General features: G+C 40.8%; 1 long non-coding RNA gene across 1 annotated transcript; it reads right to left on the reverse strand.

Annotated features, from left to right (window-relative positions):
* Positions 1–2,332: 2,332 nt before the first annotated feature.
* On the reverse strand, positions 2,333–20,472 carry LOC110972614 (uncharacterized). Its single transcript, XR_007946636.1, has 4 exons — positions 17,210–20,472; positions 8,592–14,891; positions 7,967–8,381; positions 2,333–7,538 (listed from the first exon to the last, which is right to left on the reverse strand). It is a non-coding gene; the product is annotated as an uncharacterized LOC110972614 (long non-coding RNA).
* Between the last annotated feature and the right edge of the window lie 1,865 nt (positions 20,473–22,337).

Genomic DNA, 22,337 nt, shown 5'->3' on the forward strand with positions numbered 1-22,337 from the left:
GGTCAAGTATGTTGCCCCTGCATTTCCTTCAAACCAGAACAACTTAAACATCATTTTCCTTCATATTTACCACATTTCAAGTCATTCTGAAGAAGAAATTTGTTTGAAAACAGCAAGTGTACATTCGTGCAGCTTTTATGATTTCTATACCATTCAAATGCTGTTCCTGAGCTTAAATGCACAGTTTGGTGAAATATGCTGTACCTGCATTTCCTTTAAATCAAAACACCTTAAACACCATTTGCCTTCATATTTCTCATTAAAGTCATTCTGAAGACGAAATTTGTATGACATCAACTTCACGTGAATGCAGCCTTCATGATTTTTCTGCGCTTCAAATGCTGGTCCTGAGCTTGAATGCACAGTTTGGTCAAATATGCGTTACATGCAATTCCTTCAAACCAGAAACCCTTAAACATAATTTTCCTTCAAATTTATCACATTTCAAGTCATTCTGAAGAAAATATTTGAGTGTCAACATGAACTTCACATGAATGCAGCCTTCATGATTTTCATGCGCTAAAAAATGGTCCTGAACTTGAATGCACAGTTTGGTGAAATATGCTGTACCTGCATTTCCTTCAAATCAGAACACCTTAAACATCATTTGCCTTCATATTTATCACTTTTCAAGTCATTCCGAAGAAGAAATTTGTGTGTCAAAATGAACTTCATGATAATGCAGCCTTCATGATTTTTCTGCTCTTCAAATGCTGGTCCTGAGGTTGAATGCAGTTTGGTCAAATATGCGTTACATGCAATTCCTTCAAACCAAGTCAACTGAAACATCATTTGCCTTCATATTTAATAACATTTCGAGTCATTCTGAAGAAGAAATTTGTGTGTCAACATGAACTTCACATGAATGCAGCCTTCATTACTTTTCTGCACTTAAAATGTTGTTCCTGAGCTTAAATGCATATTTTGCTCAAGTATGTTGTCCCTGCATTTCCTTCAAACCAAGTCAACTCATTTTCCTTCATATTTATCACATTTCAAGTCATTTTGAAGAAGAAATGTTTTTTGAAAACAGCAAGTGTACATTAGTGCAGCTTTCATAATTTCTATACCATTCAAATGCAGTTCCTGAGCTTAAAATGCACATTTTGCCCAAGTATGTTGTCCCTGCAATTCCTTCAAACCAAGTCAACTCATTTTCCTTCATATTTATCACATTTCAAGTCATTCTGAAGAAGAAATTTCTGTGTCAACATGAACTTCACGTTAATGCAGCCTTTATTATTTTTTTCTAATTGTAGTGTGAAATAAAGGAGCTGCTGCTGCTGTGTGTGTGTGTGTGTGTGTGTGTGCATGTGCGTGTTTTTGTGCGCGCATGCGTGTCCGTGCACGTGTGAGTTCACGCCCACATATATGAGAACCTGACCGGGCTTTGGTTGATGAGGCCGGAGTATACCCACTTGAATAAACTAGACTACACCACTGGCTCAAATATATTGTCTCTGCAATTCCTTCTATGCAGAACACCTTAAACATCATTTGCCTTCATATTCATCACATTTAAAGCAGGGGTGTACTCTATGTGATACGCACTTACCCACTTATACCCACTACGCTAAGGCGTAGTGGGTATAAGTGGGTAAGTGGGTTATACCCACTACGCTAAGGCGTAGTGGGTATAAGTGGGTAAGTGGGTTCTAGTGGGTACTAGAAAAGGTCCTGAATTTCCATATAACCATTTCAAAATGCACAAACATATGTATCAGTATGTTTTTTTGACAAAACGTTCACTTTCCCGTTCATAAATTCATCTTCTCTGTGTCAGGAAGCGGTGAAGTTGTATGGGATGGGGGAAGGTGTCTGGCTGAGAACAGGGCTCACTAAAAGGCGGACCGCGGTCCGGATCCTGACCCAGACGCCGTCTATACGGGTGTAAATTTGACAGGTCGCTCCTATTTTACTGGTGAAGCTTTCCAGTGTCTAACATTGGTTTTATCAGCTCAGAAACGCACAGACCAATTATATACGAGTTCAGGCATCCCATGTGACGCTACTCAGCCAATGAAGTCTCTTACAAGAGTATTTACAGCGTCAGCATGCTTAACTGGAGAAGTAGCAGGCTTCGCCGTTAGGGAATAACGAAAGTATTCAACACGAAAATAAATCATTGTTCTTTAAAAACATGGTTTGATCAGGGAATCATTTGGACGAATCAACTAATTAATGACCAGGAGCAAATCTTTAACTACAATGACTTATTGACTGAATTTAATTTCCCGGTCTCGCTCAAAGAGTACACTATTGTCTCCAATGCTATCCTGGGGGGCCTAATTCACCTCCTAAAAGGTGTTAAATTTAACCCTCAAATTCAAAAAATAGGAAAACAATTATTTATTGAACAAATAGATGTGATAAGGGGAAAATGCTCAAACAAATTTGTTAGAAATCTCATACAACCAAAAACAAGAGCTGCAGCTGTGTCTCACTGGAACTCCTTGTACAGTAAGATTGACTGGGACAGGGTGTGGCTGGTCGACGAGAAGTTTATAAACAATAAAATTAAAGAAGTTACTTATAAAATACTTATAAAATGATAATATAACAATATTTATCCTGCTAAAAACAGTACAAACGTTTAAATTAGATATCAATTATAACTGTAGTTTTGTGATCGTGAGATAGAGACTATTCCACATATGTTTTTTCTGTGTGGGCACAGTAAGATATTCTGGACTAAAATACAACAATTCCTATCAGATATATCTGGGTGAACAATCTGCCTCCGGGAGAAGGACATCTTATTTAATGTTATAAAAGTAGTCAATAAAGATTTGGCAACTTTTATACAATTGATTGTCACTTTAGGGAAATATCATATTCATAAAGTTAAATGGGCTGAAGAGAAACCAAATTGGAATAAATTCTATAATGAAGTAAAACAATATGTGAATGTGATTAGACAGGTTCACCATAAAAAAGCTGCTAAAACCCAGGAGCTCTTTGAAAGATACTGTCCTAATATGACTCTGTGATTTATTGTTTATGTTCAGCATTGTTACAAATGGTATTGAATTGTTATATGTTGTCTGTATTGATATTGCAACCTAAATATTGTGCGTGGGGGATGGGAGGGGAGGGATGTTGTCAGTGATGTTGCGAATGAAGGGCTTGCATGTGTTTTTGTTTCTTTGTATCGTTTTCCATCGTATTGTCTGTTGTATTGTTTAGTGTATTGTTCTTATTTTCAATAAAGGTTAAAAAAAAAGGCTTCGCCATTAGGCTAACATTAGCAGGTCTGGTAGCTGGTTGATTCTGTCTCTTCTCAGCTTTAATCATTTTAATTCGTTAGCGTTAAAAGAGTTGCGGTTGAGCAAAAAAAAAAATTGAGTAGGCACAATTAACGTTTTTGTTCACCGTATTAAGAACGAAATAAACTGTTAGGTTTGAAGAGTTAAAAAAAAACAACACTGCTCCTCTGAGCATTCATCTTGCCGCCATTTTTGGTATCAAACCCAGTCGTCGCCTGAATTCTTCCCCACCTGCACTGGCCTTCGGTAAATTTAGAGTTCTCTTATATAGGTAGGCTATTGTAGTTTGCATTGCCCATGTTAAAGTTTAACTGATGGTCTGGTTAAACTGGCAATAGCTGCCGCCTCCAGATGTTTCGTCCACAGATATGTCACGATCAAACCTGGCTGTGCGTGAAATAAAGATACCAGATAAAGAAGACCTCGCTGAGAAACGTCGGCATAACTACTTAATAAAGTCTATATCTATGTAAATATCTACTGACAGCAAAAAGAAATGTGCGGGCCAAAATAAAAAAAGCATATTTTTCAATAGCTATGGTGAGATCATTCGAAACAACGTCATCCAGCGGTACAACTAGGAGACCACGGTCTTATTACTCATCATGCCACTGATCAGTCCAATGAACATCCCGCTTCATACACATATATCACTGTCATTCTGTCAGGTGTTGAACATCTGGTGATTGTTTAGGAATCACGCCCATGTCAACTGGGGATAGTCACAACTTTAACCCAGGCTGCCTTGTTAATAACGAGCCACAAAACAATGTACTGTCTCACCAAGAAAACCCACAACATAGAAGCACTTCCACTGTTTTGTTGTGTGTTAGTCTGTGTATTCAGTGGAACAGATCCAGAGCAGAACTTCAGGTTTAACTCAGGTTTGTTCACAGAAACATTCAGACCTTGCAGCCTTCCATCATAATAGCATGCAGCCTAATATTAGCTTTATTTGTAAAAATGCGTTGGAATAAACTGAGACCACATTGTCAAAACTAGTCACTCAGACAATAAAAGCACGTTCAGTCATCCACATCCTAGCCCGTCATTTCAGAGCATGCTGACAATATTTTTTATTTTAAAAAAAGTACCCATCTGGTCAAAACATACTCAATAGTAGCACTTTGTTCAACGTGTAACAGTAGGGGGTCTGTCTTCTGTCATTCTCACTATACCTTATCTATAGGTCAATTGTGTTGTATTCTGGTAGCCATCTTTGTAGTTCATGTATTCATGTCCTGACATTTTGTCAATAAATCCTTTAAACTGCTTCAGTGGTTGTCGTTTTTCATTCCCTGCACCCAAGTCTCCTTGTGAATCGTAACATGTACAGATGTTATATTTGGAGGTAGACAGGAGGATAATCTGTCCAGATAGAGTTCTAGGTAGCAGTTCAAATCACTGTCAATTATAATGTTTGCGTTTTCCCCGTCTGGGAGTATATCAAAAACTTTGCTGAAAAAAACTGGGGTCATCTATGTTTGGACAGTAGATATAAGAAGTCTTAGTGGGAATGAATTTATGGTACCTGAAACCATTAGGTATCTGTCGTGAGGGTCTTCAGTCAAGGAGGAGAGTTGGAATGGGTTTTTATCAAAGAGAATAGCTACTCCTTGAGCATGAGACGTGAATGACGATTGATACTCAGTTGCATCTCAGTCCGGGTTGCTCAGGTGGTTGGATGTGAGTTTCTTGTAAAAAAAAAAAAAAACATCAGCAGAGAGAGATTTAAGATGTCTGAAAACCTTGTCTCTTAACAATGTGGCCGAGGCCTCTAACATTCCAGGAAACAGCCACGACATCCCTACTGCACTGTGCTACAACAACTCTGCATGTCCATCCATCCATTCTCTATACACCGCTTTAACCTCAGTAGGGTCACGGGGGGTGCTGGATCCTATCTCAGCTGACTTGGGCGAAGGCAGGGGACACCCTGGGCTACATATACACACAAACAATCACACTCACACCTACAGGCAATTTAGAGTAACCAATTAACCTCAGCGTATATTTTGGACTGTGGGAGGAAGTCGGAGTACCCGGAGAAAACCCACGCATGCACAGGGAGAACATGCAAACTCCATGCAGAAAGATCCCAGGCCCAGGCCGGGATTTTAACCGGAGATCTTGTTGCTGCAAGGCAAAAGTGCTAACCACTATTTCACTGAACTCTGCATGTCAAAACAGGGAAATGAACTTTCGAGCTAAGCAACTGCATGGTACACAACATTAAGCACCTGGCATGTAACATCAAGAAAGACAACAGCAGCAAACAACACTGTTGATAACAACAACATACCTGAGTGGTAGGTAGAACTCTACCACCTTCACCCTCTTGTGTCTCCCAGAACCTCACACAATTACCCCATTTCCATCTAAAAAGGAGCTGTTGGGCAGGTATCCAACACTACAATCCCAAACTGCCGTCACCGTGGAGGCTGAGATACAGAACCACGTATTACTGCTAAAATAGAAATAAGAAAAATAAAATAAATAATATAAAATAAGAAACTTTGTGAATGGCAGTCTATATTTTACTGTAGCGTGAGTTTTTGCTGCCAACACCTTTTTTTTTTAACCCAGTAAAGCTCAGAAGGACAAGGAGCAGAAGGATGCAACTATTCAAACTTTATTAGGAACACATAAAATGATGGCTGGCACCAGCAGTTCAAGGGAATCCCTACAGGAATCCCCACTCCTGGCCCGGGTGGCCCCACCCCCAGCCCCGTGGGCACACAAGACCCTTACAAAATCACACTGCACACAAATACCGTGCCACTGCACTGCACACTAAAGACCACTAAAACCGAGGTCAAACCCAGCCCACACTAGAGGGAGCCAGAGACCACCCCAAACTTTGAATTGACCCGAGTGGAGCTACACTGAATGGGCAGACATCAAGATAATTAAAGATAGCGAAAAGAATTACAAAACACAACAGTGAATGAAAGTGTAGTGGTGCATTTTAAAACTTGGCATCTGGACTGGCATCACAGCAGCAGACGCAGGCCACTGGCTGGAGTAGAGTCAGGTCTAAGCTGCTCCATCTAAACTAAACTGCTGTAAACAACAGTATTCACTGCTTAGCACATTGCTGTTTAAAAAATAAATTTGAGAAAATAAATTGAGAAAAAATAAAAAGACAAGTACACATAATGACTGAGCTTCAAATCATTACTCTTGGTTCCTTTGAAGTGCACTAGTCATCCCTGAATAACATTATCTCAAACATAAATAAATTGGAGAAAACCTTAATTTTCTAAATTACTATTGTTTCATATTATACATCTGATATTACGTTAAAAATTCTCCAAACGAAGAAACAGCAAATAAACCATTATAAACACAACTATACAATTTAGTGTTTTGCACTTAAAACATTCAATAAATTGAGAAAAATGATAGAAAATAACAATCAAGCTTCAAAAACTGATAATACCCTTGGTTCCTTTAAAATAAACTAGTCATGCCTGAATAACACTGTCGTAAACATTGGAGAAAACATTAATACTTGAATATTTACCAAACTTCTCTGCAGAAACAATTACCACTTGAGAGTTACAAAAATAAAACATATCAAATGTATTAATGCTCAACATGAAACAACTATAAGAACCAGTAACTCCCATCACAGTTTGTCAATCCCATCAATCAGCCACAGTTTGTAGCTGTAAGTCCAAGTCCAAGTTGTTTCCTGGGAGAGGCAGGGGCAGAACAAATTCTATGCTTAGGAAAACGGGTTTAAAAAAAAAAAAAAACTGCATCCCAAAGTGAAGACACCCTGTTACAGGGTACAGACACACTATAAGTGCCAGTACAGTTTTCTCAGTTATAAATGCAATAGTCACTTCAGTCAAAGTCACAGTGAGAGGGAAGACAGACATGAGATCTCTGACCCGTGATACTGCAGTGGCTCTGAATTTGGAGACCAGGCAGTCATGGTGCAGGCAGAATTACTCATGTTATCGGTTCTTGAGGATCTTCAGCTTTGTTTGTGGAAAGTCTGTTGCAATCCAAGTCCATTAAAACTTTCTGAAAAAATTCAAACGTGTATCTCAGGTCTTTTGGGTAGCTGAGGTTTAAACTGTAGATGGGTCCAAACAGGGCTGCACACCCATTTGCCATATCTCTCAGATCTTGCAACACTTCAATTCCCTCGATGATGATGCCAACATCCTCAGGCGGGTCTGTGGGCTCTGCTCCGTCATGTCGGATAACAGATTTCCATGACTTTTTCCTCCATTGCTCTCATTGCACCAGGTTCAGCATCTTCAAAAAATGAGATTAGAATAAAGCATTAACGGAAATGTTTTTAAGAGAAATTGAAGTGCCACATGTTGCAATCAGTATCAATTAATCTTAAACAATACAATTTAGTCATAATGGGTTTTAATGGGGCCATTTTTGTCCCCAATAGCTTCAGAGGACCAATTTTGTATATAATATATTATTGACTAATAATAAGTGATTGGTTAAAATAAATACTTATGTTAAAAGGAATATCACAAGAAAATTTGATGCCATATGCACGAACACACCTCAGATGATCAAGAAAATTAAAAAAACAACCATCAATGTCCTTAGTGAGGCACAAAGGGATAATTTTAACAAAATTGTAAAAGATACCATAACAATTTCCTCAACTCAGACAAAAGGTATTTGTTGGGCTGTTGTTCATACTTTATGTTGTAACTTACCACAAAATCATGAACTTTTCATGATTTTCATTGAGGCACACACAAAGTGCTTTGACAACACATTCTTGTCGTGTTTCAACGGTAGGATTCTGTGGGGGGGAAAACACTAAAGACCCTCTCTGATGTGGAACTTGTTGCAGGAATGGGCAGGTACTTTTTTGCCAGCTTCGAAAAGTCGTGGGTAGAGTTTCTGATGTTCCTTCCCCCAGTCCAGCGGGTCCTTTTCACTGTCAAGGTTGGTACACTGTAGGTAAGACCTAAGCTCAGATTCAGCAGCCTGTTGTTCCTGGTCAGGAGAGGATCTTGGTGTGGCTGTCCCAGTGACCTTGAAGAAGTTCCCCAAGGTCTTCTTTTTCTTTGATGTCCTGGGTGCATCCTCTGCAGTCCCTCCACATGAATCTACTGGGCCCTTCTCCTTAAAAAGTACATGATAAATAAAATAAGAATAACAAATTCAGTCTTACGAAACATATTTAACATTCATATTCAGATTACAGCACATCAAAGACCTTTTAGCACATTTCAATCCACTTAGTATCTTTAGTTTATTATAAATTGTGTATTTGTATACACAATTAATACTAACAATGCTTGCAGAGGCAGCCATCTCAGATACGAGTCTCACCTGGATTGATGCAGTCCTGTCTTCACTGATGTATCTCAGCTTGAAGCGTGGATCAAGGGTAGAGGCCATATCAAGCAGTTCTTGTGTCTCTGGATCCTTGTATTTTTCCTCCAAGTAAGTGAGGATTTTGGTTTTGATAGTGTTGGTCAGGTCTGGAACATCATCACTTACTTTGAGGATGGAGGAGCTGAACAGGTGGAGGACTGGCTTCACAAAAGAAACACTGACATACTTCTCACTGGACAGTGCATCAGTAAACTCAATCAGAGGTAGAGGGCTCTGTTGATGGCTTCCAGGATGTCACTGTCCTGCCATGTTGGGATGAGGTGTCTTGACTTTCGGTCAGAAGATAAGACTTGTGAAATGGCCCTCTGCTGCTCCAGAACTCTTGCAATCATTGGTGCTAGCTCCTTTATACGCCTCCAACTGTGGGAGAAACTGCTGATAAGTTTTTTGCAGATGCCTACCACATGGTCAATCCGTGGATCTCTCATTGCATTCTCTATAAAAGAACATAAGACTCATGTTAAATTAAAACAGAATATAATATTATATGCATATTCATCCAATCATTTTTTCATATTATATAACATTTGATAATTCATCCATTGACATTCACTCCATTATATTAGCATATATTACATACAATTCAATTATGTGTAAATTTTTAAATTGTATTTTTTATTCGTCCCACTCACCAATTGCTAGATGGAGCCTATGGCCAAAGCACTGAAGTCTCGTCCATTTATTTAGAGAAGTTACCTTGACGACATTAGGGCCACTGTCTGTTGTGATGCAGACTAGTCTCTTGCAGGCTCCAAGAAGCCAGTGCCTCCTGCAGTCCCTCAGCTATAGCTTCTCCAGTGTGGTCTTGTGGGGAAAAATGACAAATCTGCAAGCACCGACTCTTCATTTGAAAATTCCCGTCAATGTAGTGAATTGTCAAGGACAGGTAACTGCTCCATTGTTCTGCTTGACCATAGGTCAGTCGTGGTTGCAAAGAATTCGACAGTCGTGATTTCCCTATTTTCCCCCGACATTTTTCGTACAGTGTAGGTAACGCCACTTTGGAGAAAAAGGTTTTCATATTTTGGGTTATAGCGCCCCCTAGATTGACGACAACTGAAATCGTTCGGACAGGTTTTCGTAGAGCTCGAGCGGTCGAACGTGCGTGCAAAATTTCATATAAAGTTATGCACGTTTAAGGGGTCAAATTGAAGCGAAACATGGTTTCAGGTGAAGACAAACTTTGTTAGCTTATAAAAGAAAAACTAGACAAGTTAGCATTTTTCTTTTGATAACTTTTGTTTTGCTGGATATTCACTATAATCTGTCCAAATATGAAGCCAGAATATTGTACGGTTTCAGAGGAGATAATCTTTAAAGGGTTTTCATATTTTGGGTTATAGCGCCCCCTAGATTGAAGATGCCTCAAATCGGGCAGACAGGTTTTCATAGAGCTCGAGCTGACGAACGCGTGAGTGGTGGTTGCGTGTCTCTACGACATTCGTGTGCAGAGAGCTGAGGTTATTTGTGATTTTTCAAATTTTCGTGTCCCTAGGTGGCGCTATAGAGTTTAATCAGAATTTGTTTTCAGAATATTGAAATTTTCGCATGACCCGACGTGCGTGCCAAATTTCATAAAAGTTATGCACGTTTAGGGGGTCAAATTAAGGGAAACGTGCGGGGAATAATAATAATAATAATAATAATAATAATAATTAAAGCTGCAAGCAGCATTGGGCGGGACCTCGCCCCGCCCCCCGATTCGCTGGCTCGGTCCCTAATTAAAGCTGCAAGCAGCGTTGAACGGGTCCTCGCATCCTTGATGGTCGGCAGCCCCAAGCATTTTCACCAGGCAATGCTACGACTGACAGTGTATTTAGGCCCACGAATGTCACAAAGGCTGAATTCTGAGCACACAGGTCAAATTTCAGGCAGATTGGAGCATGTACAGGCTATTTATGCAGCACTTTCTGTCCATCCACCAGGTGGCGCTATCTGTGTGACTGTATATTGGTCTATGAAACTAATCAGGACTGGTCTCTGATCAAACATGTAAAGTTTGAGGCAGATTGCAGCATGTACAGGGGATTTACATAAGACATCCTGCTTCATGGCGTAACATTAAAGTTCAGTTGGCCGCCATGGCCACGCCCTTTGAGTTTTGTGAACTATTTTCACAAATATGCAACCTGAAGGCGTGTTGTATATATTGTCCCAAATTCAAGTGTTTTGGAGTTATTTCCTGTGAGAAATCAATTGTTGAAAATGACCAAAAACACCAAAAATCTGACATTTAATTCAAAATGGCCAACTTCCTGTTGGGTTTAGAGAATGACTCCAAGAGACTTTTTTGCTTGCACTGACGTGCGACACATGCATGCCAAATTTCATAGTCCTAGGTGAAAGTCTGTGTGGAGGCTATATTTTAAATGCTTTAGGGGGCACTATGGTACATGCTGTGAATGTATTTTGGCCTGTAAATGTGATCAGGACAGGACTGTGTTTAATCATGTGAGGTCTGAGGTAGATTGGAGAATGCAGAGGATAGTTAGATTGCACTTGATGTTTCATGGCGAACCATCAAAATTCTGGAGGTCGCCATGTCCACACCCTTTGACTCTGCAAGAATCTTTTAATAACTTTTGATCATAACATCGTGTTGTATACTCTGGTAAAATTTGAGGTCTCTGGGAGTAAACCCCTAGGAGGAGTTCGCTCTCAAAAATTAAAAAATAGAGAAAATTTTTCCACGTAATTCAAAATGGCGGACTTCCTTTTGAGTTTAGGGGATGGCTCCAAGAGGCTTTTTTGTGTGTCCTGGTGTGCTCTATAGGCCTCCCAAATTTTGTGGATGTAGGTGAAACATGCTGCCGGGGCTGTTTATTAAACATACTGCAGGGGGCGCGATAGCACATGCCCTGCAGAGATGCATACAGTGTTATTCCTTGAGACGACTGTGATGTGTGTGTAAATTTTGGTGAGCTGATGAACATTCTAAGCCTGTCAAAAAGTACTTTGTTTGTCACAAGAACAACGCGTTGGCACGGCAACAGCATTTCATCAAATATCAAAATCTTCACACTGTGGTATTGTCTGGGGGTGAAGAATCAGCTGACCAATTTTCAGAATGATATGACAAAGTTTGGAGCAATGGTGTGTGCAAATGTAATTTCTAAACTGCTTGTTACCAATAGGTGGCGCTATGACTTTTTAAAAATTTTTCAGTGTGGATGTCCTCAAACTGGTTCTGGTGTCCAGGAAATGAAGTTTGGGGCAGATAGGATCCTTTGCAGCTGAGATATGAACACTTCAATTTTCATGGCGAAACATCAAACTTTGCCGTCCCGCCACAGACACGCCTTTTCATGACACGTCACCATTTTTTCTGGGATTCATCATCAATGTGTTCAGGGTTATGTCACAACATCTGAGGTGAATCTGAGCAACAGGCTAAGAATAGTACATGAAAGTGTAAAAAATGTCAAATTCTTGATACCACAAGGTGGTGCTGTGACTGTAAATCATTTTTGCTATATGGATGTCATCGAAGCAGGTCTGTGATCATACATGTAAAGTTTCATTCAGATTGGAGCATGTTCAGGAGAGTTACACAGCATTTCCTGTTTCATGGCGAAGGATCAAATTTCGACAGGCCGCCACGACCACACCCTTTAACTATGGAGGAAGATTTTGATAACTTTTTCTCAGGAAGGCCGGCTGTATGAACTGGCAAAATTTCAGATCGCTCAGACTTTCCCCCTAGGAGGAGTTCATCATAGATTTTGTACAGTTAACGCATGATGGCACACTTCCTGTTGGGTTTAGAGCATGGCTGTCATTGACTTTTTTGTGTTTCCTGATGTGCTGCATATGTCTCCCAAATTTTGTAGCTCTCGACCAAATTCCCTCTGAGTTGGCCTAATACCACTTTTTAAAATTTTGTAGGGGGCGCTATGGAGTCCTTTTTGCACACACCTCCACATGCCCTACAAAATATGAAAATTTTCGCCAGTTTTGATGTGTTTGCAAATTTTCATGACTTTTTGAGCATGTTTAGGCCCTCAAAAATGCAGTTGTTCTGAGAGACAAATATAATAATAATTAAAGCTGCGAGCAGCATTGAACGGGTCCTCGCATACTTGCTGGTCGGCGACCCCAAGCATGTCCACCAGGCAATGCTGCGACAAAGTGTATTTAGGCTCATGGATGTAACGAGGACTGGATTCTGAGCACACAGGCCAAATTTCAGACAGATTGGAGCATGTACAGACTATTTTTGCAGCACTTTGTGTCCATCCACCAGGTGGCGCTATCTCTGTGACTGTATCGTGGTCTATGAAACTCATCAGGACTGGACTCTGATCAAACATGTAAAGTTTGAGGTAGATTACAGCATGTACAGGGGATTTACACAAGACGTCCTGCTTCATGGCGTAACATTAAAGTTCAGTTGGCCGCCATGGCCATGCCCTTTGAGTTTTGTGAACAATTTTCGCAAATATGCAACCTGAAGGCGTTTCTTATATATTTTCCCAAATTCAGGTGTTTTGGAGTTATTGCCAGTGACAAATGAATTGTTGAAAATGACCAAAAACACCAAAAATCTGACATTTAATTCAAAATGGCTGACTTTCTGTTGTGTTTAGAGAATGACTCCAAGAGACTTTTTTGCTTGCACTGATGTGCTACATATGCATGCCAAATTTCATAGTCATAGGTGAAAGTCTGTGTGGAGGCTATTTTTTAAATTCTTTTAGGGGGCGCTATGGTAGATGCTGTGAATGTATTTTGGCCAATAAATGTGATCAGGACAGGACTGTGTTTAATCATGTGAGGTCTGAGGTAGATTGGAGCATGCAGAGGATAGTTAGGTAGCACTTGATGTTTCATGGCGAACCATCAAAATTCTGGAGGTCGTCATGTCCACACCCTTTGACTCTGCAAGAATCTTTTAATAACTTTTGATCATAACATCGTGTTGTATATCCTGGCAAAATTTCAGCTCTCTAGACCTTAACCCCGAGGAGGAGTTCGCTCTCAAAAATGAAAAAATACAGAAATTTTATCCACTTAATTCAAAATGGCGGACTTCCTGTTGAGTTTAGGGGATGGCTCCAAGAGACTTTTTTGTGTGTCCTGGTGTGCTCTATAGGCCTCCCAAATTTTGTGGATGTTGGTGAAACATGCTGCGGGGGCTGTTTATTAAACATACTGCAGGGGGCGCTATAGCACATGCCCTGCAGAGATGCATACAGTGTTATTCCTTGAGACGACTGTGATGTGTGTGTAAATTTTGGTGAGCTGTTGAACATTCTAAGCCTGTCAAAAAGTACTTTGTTTGTCACAACAACAACACGTTGCCACGGCAACAGCATTTTATCAAATGCTAAAATCTTCATACTTTGGCATTGTCAGGGTGTGATGAATCAGCTGACCAATTTTCAGAATGATATGACAAAGTTTGGAGCAATGATGTGTGCAAATGTAATTTCTAAACTGCTTGTTACCAAGAGGTGGCGCTATGACTTTTTTTAAATTTTTCAGTGTGGATGTCCTCAAACTGGTTCTGGTGTCCAGCACATGAAGTTTGGGGCAGATAGGATCCTTTGCAGCTGAGATATGAACACTTCAATTTTCATGGCGAAACATCAAATTTTGCCGTCCCGCCACAGACACGCCTTTTCATCACACGTCACCATTTTTTCTGTGCTTCATCATCAATGTGTTCAGGCTTATGTCACAACATCTGAGGTGAATCTGAGCAACAGGCTAAGAATAGTACATGAAAGTGTAAAAAATGTCAAATTCTTGATACCACAAGGTGGCGCTGTGACTGTGAATGAATCTTGCTGTATGGATGTCATCGAGGCAGGTCTGTGATCATACATGTAAAGTTTCATTCAGATCGGAGCATGTTCAGGAGAGTTAGACAGCATTTCCTGTTTCATGGCGAAGGATCAAATTTCGACAGGCCGCCACGACCACACCCTTTAACTATGGAGGAAGATTTTGATAACTTTTTCTCAGGAAGGTCTGCTGTATGTACTGGCAAAATTTCAGATCGCTCAGACTTTTCCCCGAGGAGGAGTTCATCATAGATTTTGTACAGTTAACGCATGATGGCGCACTTCCTGTTGGGTGTAGAGCATGGCTGTGATTGACTTTTTTGTGTTTCCTGATGTGCTGCATATGCCTCCCAAATTTTTTAGCTCTCGGCCAAATTCCCTCCGAGTTGGCCTAATACCACTTTTTAAAATTTTGTAGGGGGCGCTATGGAGCCATTTTGCCACACACCTCCACATGCCCTAAAAAATATGAAATTTTCACCAGTTCTGATGTGTGTGCAAATTTTCATGACTTTTCGAGCATGTTCAGGCCCTGAAAAATGCAGTTGTTTTGGCAGAATAATAATAATAATTAAAGCTGCGAGCAGCGTTGAACGGGTCCTCGCATCCTTGCTGGTCGGCGACCACAAGCATGTCCACCAGGCAATGCTGCGACTGAGAGTGTATTTAGGCCCATGAATACGACAAGGGCTGGATTGTGAGCACACAGGTCAAATTTCAGGCAGATTGGAGCATGTACAGGCTATTTATGCAGTACTTTCTCTCCATCCACCAGGTGGCGCTATCTCTGTTACTGTATATTGATCTATGAAACTCATCAGGACTGGACTGTGATCAAACTTGTAAAGTTTGAGGCAAATTGCAGCGTGTACAGGGGATTTACACCAGATGTCCTGCTTCGTGGCGTAACATTAAAGTTCAGTTGGTCGCCATGGCCACCCCCGTTGAGTTTTGTGAACAATTTTCGCAAATATGCAACCTGAAGGCGTGTTTTATATATTGTCCCAATTTCAGGTGTTTTGGAGCTGTTGCCTGTGAGAAATCAATTGTTGAAAATGATCAAAAACACCAAAAATCTGACATTTAATTCAAAATAGCGGACTTTCTGTTGGGTTTAGAGAATGACTCCAAGAGACTTTTTTGTTTGCACTGACGTGCTACATTTGCATGTCAAATTTCATAGTCATAGGTGAAAGTCTGTGTGGAGGCCATTTTTTAAATGCTGTAGGGGGCGCTATGGTACATGCTGTGAATGTATTTTGGCCAATAAATGTGATCAGGACAGGACTGTGTTTAATCATGTGAGGTATGAGGTAGATTGGAGCATGCAGAGGATAGTTTGGTAGCACTTGATGTTTCATGGCAAACCATCAAAATTCTGGAGGTCGCCATGTCCACACCCTTTGACTGTGGAAGAATCCTTTAATAACTTTTGATCATAACATCGTGTTGTATACCCTGGTAAAATTTGAGGTCTCTGGGAGTAAACCCCTTGGAGGAGTTCGCTCTCAAAAATTCAAAAAATAGAGAAAATTTATCCACGTAATTCAAAATGGCGGACTTCCTGTTGAGTTTAGGGGATGGCTCCAAGAGGCTTTTTTGTGTGTCCTGGTGTGCTCTATAGGCCTCCCAAATTTTGTGGATGGAGGTGAAACGTGCTGCAGGGGCTGTTTGTTAAACATACTGCAGGGGGCGCAATAGCACATGCCCTGTAGAGATGCATACAGTGTTATTCCTTGAGACGACTGTGATGTGTGTGTAAATTTTGGTGAGCTGTTGAACATTCTAAGTCTGTCAAAAAGTACTTTGTTTGTCACAAAAACAACGCGTTGCCACGGCAACAGCATTTCAGCAAATATCAAAATCTTCACACTGTGGTATTGTCTGGGGGTGAAGAATCAGCTGACCAATTTTCAGAATGATATGACAAAGTTTGGAGCAATGATGTGTGCAAATGTAATTTCTAAACTGCTTATTACCAAGAGGTGGCGCTATGACTTTTTCTAAATTTTTCAGTGTGGATGTCCTCAAACTGGTTCTGGTGTCCAGCACATGAAGCTTGGGGCAGATAGGATCCTTTGCAGCTGAGATATGAACACTTCAATTTTCATGGCGAAACATCAAACTTTGCCGTCCCGCCACAGACACGCCTTTTCATCACACGTCACCATTTTTTCTGTGCTTCATCATCAATGTGTTCAGGCTTATGTCACAACATCTGAGGTGAATCTGAGCAACAGGCTAAGAATAGTACATGAAAGTCTAAAAAATGTCAAATTCTTGATACCACAAGGTGGCGCTGTGACTGTGAATGAATCTTGCTGTATGGATGTCATCGAGGCAGGTCTGTGATCATACATGTAAAGTTTCATTCAGATCGGAGCATGTTCAGGAGAGTTAGACAGCATTTCCTGTTTCATGGCGAAGGATCAAATTTCGACAGGCCGCCACGACCACACCCTTTAACTATGGAGGAAGATTTTGATAAGTTTTTCTCAGGAAGGTCTGCTGTATGTACTGGCAAAATTTCAGATCGCTCAGACTTTTCCCCTAGGAGGAGTTCATCATAGATTTTGTACAGTTAACGCATGATGGCGCACTTCCTGTTGGGTGTAGAGCATGGCTGTGATTGACTTTTTTGTGTTTCCTGATGTGCTGCAAATGCCTCCCAAATTTTTTAGCTCTCGCCCAAATTCCCTCCGAGTTGGCCTAATACCACTTTTTAAAATTTTGTAGGGGGCGCTATGGAGCCATTTTGCCACACACCTCCACATGCCCTAAAAAATATGAAATTTTTCGCCAGTTCTGATGTGTGTGCAAATTTTCATGACTTTTCGAGCATGTTCAGGCCCTGAAAAATGCAGTTGTTTTGGCAGAATAATAATAATAATAATTAAAGCTGCAAGCAGCGTTGAACGGGTCCTCGCATCCTTGCTGGTCGGAGACCCCAAGCATTTCCACCAGGCAATGCTATGACTGAGAATGTATTTAGGCCCATGAATGTCACAAAGATTGGATTCTGAGCACACAGGTCAAATTTCAGGCAGATTGGAGCATGTACAGACTATTTTTGCAGCACTTTGTGTCCATCCACCAGGTGGCGCTATCTCTGTGACTGTATCGTGGTCTATGAAACTCATCAGGACTGGACTCTGATCAAACATGTAAAGTTTGAGGTAGATTACAGCATGTACAGGGGATTTACACAAGACGTCCTGCTTCATGGCGTAACATTAAAGTTCATTTGTCCGCCATGGCCACACCCTTTGAGTTTTGTGAACAATTTTCGCAAATATGCAACCTGAAGGCGTTTCTTATATATTTTCCCAAATTCAGGTGTTTTGGAGTTATTGCCAGTGACAAATGAATTGTTGAAAATGACCAAAAACACCAAAAATCTGACATTTAATTCAAAATGGCCAACTTTCTGTTGGGTTTAGAGAATGACTCCAAGAGACTTTTTTGCTTGCACTGATGTGCTACATATGCATGCCAAATTTCATAGTCATAGGTGAAAGTCTGTGTGGAGGCTATTTTTTTAAATGCTTCAGGGGGCGCTATGGTAGATGCTGTGAATGTATTTTGGCCTATAAATGTGATCAGGACAGGACTGTGTTTAATCATGTGAGGTCTGAGGTAGACTGGAGCATGCAGAGGATAGTTCGGTAGCACTTGATGTTTCATGGCGAACCATCAAAATTCTGGAGGTCGCCATGTCCACACCCTTTGACTCTGCAAGAATCTTTTAATAACTTTTGATCATAACATTGTGTTGTATATCTTGGCAAAATTTCAGCTCTCTAGACCTTAACCCCAAGGAGGAGTTCGCTCTCAAAAATTAAAAAAATAGAGAAAATTTTTCCACGTAATTCAAAATGGCGGACTTCCTGTGGGGTTTAGGGGATGGCTCCAAGAGGCTTTTTTGTGTGTCCTGGTGTGCTCTATATGCCTTTCAAATTTTGTGGATGTATGTGAAACGTGCTCCCAGGGCTGTTTGTTAAACATACTGTAGGGGGCGCTATAGCATGCACAGTTCCAAGAAGCATACCGTGTTCTTCCTTGGGTCGACAGTGATGTGTGTGGTAATTTTGGTGAGCTGTTGAACATTCTAAGCCTGTCAAAAAGTACTTTGTTTGTCACAACAACAAAACGTTGCCACGGCAACAGCATTTTATCAAATGCCAAAATCTTCACACTTTGGCATTGTCAGGGGGTGAAGACTGAGCTGACCAGTTTCCAGAAGGATATGACAAAGTTTGGAGCAATGATGCAAGCAAATGTAATTTCTAAACTACTTGTTACCAATAGGTGGCGCTATGACTTTTTCTAAATTTTTCAGTGTGGATGTCCTCAAACTGGTTCTGGTGTCCAGCACATGAAGTTTGGGGCAGATAGGATCCTTTGCAGCTGAGATATGAACACTTCAATTTTCATGGCGAAACATCAAACTTTGCCGTCCCGCCACAGACACGCCTTTTTATGACACATCACCATTTTTTCTGTGATTCATCATCAATGTGTTCAGGCTTATGTCGCCACATCTGAGGTGAATCTGAGCAACAGGCTAAGAATAGTACATGAAAGTGTAAAAAATGTCAAATTCTTGATACCACAAGGTGGCGCTGTGACTGTGAATGAATCTTGCTATATGGATGTCATCGAGGCAGGTCTGTGATCATACATATAAAGTTTCATTCAGATCGGAGCATGTTCAGGAGAGTTAGACAGCATTTCCTGTTTCATGGCGAAGGATCAAATTACGACAGGCCGCCACGACCACACCCTTTGACTATGGAGGAAGATTTTAATAACTTTTTCTCAGGAAGGCCTCATGTATGTTCTGGCCAAATTTCAGATCGCTAAGACTTTCCCCCTAGGAGGAGTTCATCATAGATTTTGTACAGTTAACGCATGATGGCGCACTTCCTGTTGGGTTTAGAGCATGGCTGTGATTGACTTTTTTGTGTTTCCTGATGTGCTGCATATGCCTCCCAAATTTTGTAGCTCTAGACCAAATGTCCTCTGAGTTGGCCTAATACCACTTTTTAAAATTTTGTAGGGGGCGCTATGGAGCCATTTTGCCACACATCTCCACATGCCCTACAAAATATGAAATTTTTCGCCAGTTCTGATGTGTGTGCAAATTTTCATGACTTTTCGAGCATGTTCAGGCCCTGAAAAATGCAGTTCTTTCGGCAGGATAATAATAATAATTAAAGCTGCGAGCAGCGTTGAACGGGTCCTCGCATACTTCCTGGTCGGCGACCCCAAGCATCTCCACCAGGCAAAGCTACGACTGAGAGTGTATTTAGGCCCATGAATGTCACAAAGGCTGGATTCTGAGCACACAGGTCAAATTTCAGGCAGATTTGAGCATGTACAGGCTATTTATGCAGCACTTTGTGTCCATCCACCAGGTGGCGCTATCTCTGTGACTGTATGTTGGTCTATGAAACTCATCAGGACTGGACTCTGATCAAACATGTAAAGTTTGAGGCGGATTGCAGCGTGTACAGGGGATTTACACAAGACGTCCTGCTTCATGGCGTAACATTAAACTTCAGCTGCCCGCCATGGCCACGCCCTTAGAGTTTTATGAACAATTTTCGCAAATATGCAACCTGAAGACGTGTCTTATATATTTTCCCAAATTCAGATGTTTTGGAGTTATTGCCTGTGAGAAATGAATTTTTGAAAATGACCAAAAACACCAAAAATCTGACATTTAATTAAAAATGGCCGACTTTCTGTTGGGTTTAGAGAATGACTCCAAGAGACTTTTTTGTTTGCACTTACATGCTACATTTGCATGCCAAATTTCATAGTCCTAGCTGAAAGTCTCTGTGGAGGCTATTTTTTAAATGCTGTAGGGGGCGCGATGGTACATGCTGTGAATGTATTTTAGTCTATAAATGTGATCAGGACAGGACTGTGTTTAATCATGTGAGGTCTGAGGTAGATTGGAGCATGCAGAGGATAGTTAGATACCACTTGATGTTTCATGGCGAACCATCAAAATTCTGGAGGTCGCCATGTCCACACCCTTTGACTCTGGAAGAATCTTTTAATAACTTTTGATCATAACATCGTGTTGTATACCCTGGTAAAATTTGAGGTCTCTGGGAGTTAACCCCGAGGAGGAGTTCGCTCTCAAAAATTAAAAAAATAGAGAAAATTTATCCACATAATTCAAAATGGCGGACTTCCTGTTGAGTTTAGGGGATGGCTCCAAGAGGCTTTTTGTGCATCGTGATGTGCTCTATCGGCCTCCCAAATTTTGTGGATGTAGGTGAAACATGCTGCCGGGGCTGTTTATTAAACATACTGTAGGGGGCGCTATAGCACATGCCCTGCAGAGATGCATACAGTGTTATTCCTTGAGGGGACAGTGATGTGTGTGTAAATTTTAGTGAGCTGTTGAGCATTCTAAGCCTGTCAAAAAGTACTTTGTTTGTCACAAAAACAACGCGTTGGCACGGCAACAGCATTTCATCAAATATCAAAATCTTCACACTGTGGTATTGTCTGGGGGTGAAGAATCAGCTGACCAATTTTCAGAATGATATGAAAAAGTTTGGAGCAATGGTGTGTGCAAATGTAATTTCTAAACTTCCTGTTACCAATAGGTGGCGCTATGACTTTTTCCAAAATTTTCACCGTTGATGACCTCACACTGGGAATGGTGTCCAGCACATGAAGTTTGGGGCAGATACGATTAGGATTTGCTGAGATATAAACATTTTAGTCGTCATGGCGAGACATCTAAATTCGCCGCGCCGCCACAGACACACCTTTTTATGACACGTCACCATTTTCACTGTGAATAATCATCAACATGTTAAGGTTTATTTCACCACATTTGAGGTGAATCTGAGCAAGAGACAAAGAATAATACATCAAAGTGTAAAAAATGACATTTTCTGTTGCCAGCAGGTGGCGCTCTGACTGTGAATGGATTTCATCATATGGATGTGATCAGGGCAGGAATCTGATCATACATATAAAGTTTCAGGCAGATTGGAGCATGTTCAGGGCATTTACACACAACTTGAAATTTCATGGCGAAGGATCAAAATTCCACAGACCGCCACGGATACGCCCTTTGACTTTTGAAAAAGATTTTAATAACTTTTGCTCATTAAGGCCTCCTGTATGTACTGGTTGAATTTGAGGCGAATTGGAGTTTCCCCCTGGGAGGAGTTCGCTCTGGAAAAAAATGAAAAATGGGCAAAATCTCACATTCAACTTAAAATAGCTCACTTCCTGTTGGGTTTGGAATATGGCTGTCACTGACTTTTTTGTTCAGTCTGATGTGCTGCATATGTGTACCAAATTTGGTAGCTGTAGGTGAAACATGATGGCCGTGGGAAAGTGTAGGGGGCGCTATGGAGCCATTTTGCCACACACCTCTACAATTCCTTTAAAATATGAAATTTTTCACCAGTCCTGATGTGTGTACAAATTTTCATGAGTTTTTGAGCATGTTTAGGCCCTCAAAAATGCAATTGTTCTGAGAGACAAATAATAATAATAATAATAATAATTAAAGCTGCGAGCAGCGTTGGACGGGTCCTCGCATCCTTGCTGGTCGGCGACCCCAGGCATGTCCACCAGGCAATGCTGCGACAAAGTGTATTTCGGCTCATGGATGTAACGAGGACTGGATTCTGAGCACTCAGGTCAAATTTCAGACAGATTGGAGCATGTACAGACTATTTTTGCAGCACTTTGTGTCCATCCACCAGGTGGCACTATGTCTGTGACTGTATAGTGGTCTATGAAACTCATCAGGCCTGGACTCTGATCAAACATGTAAAGTTTGAGGTAGATTACAGCATGTACAGGGGATTTACACAAGACGTCCTGCTTCATGGCGTAACATTAAAGTTCAGTT

Source organism: Acanthochromis polyacanthus, chromosome 14 (genome assembly GCF_021347895.1).
Source record: "Acanthochromis polyacanthus isolate Apoly-LR-REF ecotype Palm Island chromosome 14, KAUST_Apoly_ChrSc, whole genome shotgun sequence".
Lineage (NCBI taxonomy): Eukaryota > Metazoa > Chordata > Actinopteri > Pomacentridae > Acanthochromis > Acanthochromis polyacanthus.